The following is a 2,500-nucleotide window of genomic DNA, read 5'->3' as shown; positions in this document are numbered from 1 at the left end:
TGGGGCTTTCGTATAGCAGGGACGGTGCTGCCTCTCGCTTCGCTCGCTGTCCGCCGCTCGCCGCTCGCTCGTGCAGCCAAAAATGGCCAGTTTTGGCCCGTTTTTGGGCCGTTTTGGCCAGTTTTTGGCCTGTTCTTGCATTGCGCGGTGACCGTCGAGAGCGGAGCAAAACGTCAGCCATCTCAGCACCCTGGAACCCCCCGGGTGGCACAGGGCTGGATGGGGCTTTCGTATAGCAGGGACGGTGCTGCCTCTCGCTTCGCTCGCTGTCCGCCGCTCGCCGCTCGCTCGTGCAGCCAAAAATGGCCAGTTTTGGCCCGTTTTTGGGCCGTTTTGGCCAGTTTTTGGCCTGTTCTTGCATTGCGCGGTGACCGTCGAGAGCGGAGCAAAACGTCAGCCATCTCAGCACCCTGGAACCCCCCGGGTGGCACAGGGCTGGATGGGGCTTTCGTATAGCAGGGACGGTGCTGCCTCTCGCTTCGCTCGCTGTCCGCCGCTCGCCGCTCGCTCGTGCAGCCAAAAATGGCCAGTTTTGGCCCGTTTTTGGGCCGTTTTGGCCAGTTTTTGGCCTGTTCTTGCATTGCGCGGTGACCGTCGAGAGCGGAGCAAAACGTCAGCCATCTCAGCACCCTGGAACCCCCCGGGTGGCACAGGGCTGGATGGGGCTTTCGTATAGCAGGGACGGTGCTGCCTCTCGCTTCGCTCGCTGTCCGCCGCTCGCCGCTCGCTCGCGCAGCCAAAAATGGCCAGTTTTGGCCCGTTTTTGGGCCGTTTTGGCCAGTTTTTGGCCTGTTCTTGCATTGCGCGGTGACCGTCGAGAGCGGAGCAAAACGTCAGCCATCTCAGCACCCTGGAACCCCCCGGGTGGCACAGGGCTGGATGGGGCTTTCGTATAGCAGGGACGGTGCTGCCTCTCGCTTCGCTCGCTGTCCGCCGCTCGCCGCTCGCTCGTGCAGCCAAAAATGGCCAGTTTTGGCCCGTTTTTGGGCCGTTTTGGCCAGTTTTTGGCCTGTTCTTGCATTGCGCGGTGACCGTCGAGAGCGGAGCAAAACGTCAGCCATCTCAGCACCCTGGAACCCCCCGGGTGGCACAGGGCTGGATGGGGCTTTCGTATAGCAGGGACGGTGCTGCCTCTCGCTTCGCTCGCTGTCCGCCGCTCGCCGCTCGCTCGTGCAGCCAAAAATGGCCAGTTTTGGCCCGTTTTTGGGCCGTTTTGGCCAGTTTTTGGCCTGTTCTTGCATTGCGCGGTGACCGTCGAGAGCGGAGCAAAACGTCAGCCATCTCAGCACCCTGGAACCCCCCGGGTGGCACAGGGCTGGATGGGGCTTTCGTATAGCAGGGACGGTGCTGCCTCTCGCTTCGCTCGCTGTCCGCCGCTCGCCGCTCGCTCGTGCAGCCAAAAATGGCCAGTTTTGGCCCGTTTTTGGGCCGTTTTGGCCAGTTTTTGGCCTGTTCTTGCATTGCGCGGTGACCGTCGAGAGCGGAGCAAAACGTCAGCCATCTCAGCACCCTGGAACCCCCCGGGTGGCACAGGGCTGGATGGGGCTTTCGTATAGCAGGGACGGTGCTGCCTCTCGCTTCGCTCGCTGTCCGCCGCTCGCCGCTCGCTCGCGCAGCCAAAAATGGCCAGTTTTGGCCCGTTTTTGGGCCGTTTTGGCCAGTTTTTGGCCTGTTCTTGCATTGCGCGGTGACCGTCGAGAGCGGAGCAAAACGTCAGCCATCTCAGCACCCTGGAACCCCCCGGGTGGCACAGGGCTGGATGGGGCTTTCGTATAGCAGGGACGGTGCTGCCTCTCGCTTCGCTCGCTGTCCGCCGCTCGCCGCTCGCTCGTGCAGCCAAAAATGGCCAGTTTTGGCCCGTTTTTGGGCCGTTTTGGCCAGTTTTTGGCCTGTTCTTGCATTGCGCGGTGACCGTCGAGAGCGGAGCAAAACGTCAGCCATCTCAGCACCCTGGAACCCCCCGGGTGGCACAGGGCTGGATGGGGCTTTCGTATAGCAGGGACGGTGCTGCCTCTCGCTTCGCTCGCTGTCCGCCGCTCGCCGCTCGCTCGTGCAGCCAAAAATGGCCAGTTTTGGCCCGTTTTTGGGCCGTTTTGGCCAGTTTTTGGCCTGTTCTTGCATTGCGCGGTGACCGTCGAGAGCGGAGCAAAACGTCAGCCATCTCAGCACCCTGGAACCCCCCGGGTGGCACAGGGCTGGATGGGGCTTTCGTATAGCAGGGACGGTGCTGCCTCTCGCTTCGCTCGCTGTCCGCCGCTCGCCGCTCGCTCGTGCAGCCAAAAATGGCCAGTTTTGGCCCGTTTTTGGGCCGTTTTGGCCAGTTTTTGGCCTGTTCTTGCATTGCGCGGTGACCGTCGAGAGCGGAGCAAAACGTCAGCCATCTCAGCACCCTGGAACCCCCCGGGTGGCACAGGGCTGGATGGGGCTTTCGTATAGCAGGGACGGTGCTGCCTCTCGCTTCGCTCGCTGTCCGCCGCTCGCCGCTCGCTCGCGCAGCCAA

Source organism: Musa acuminata, unplaced genomic scaffold (assembly GCF_036884655.1).
Source record: "Musa acuminata AAA Group cultivar baxijiao unplaced genomic scaffold, Cavendish_Baxijiao_AAA HiC_scaffold_444, whole genome shotgun sequence".
In the NCBI taxonomy this organism is placed as follows: Eukaryota; Viridiplantae; Streptophyta; class Magnoliopsida; order Zingiberales; family Musaceae; genus Musa; species Musa acuminata.
The sequence above is the reverse complement of the archived record's forward strand: the minus strand, read 5'-3'. Positions refer to the sequence as shown.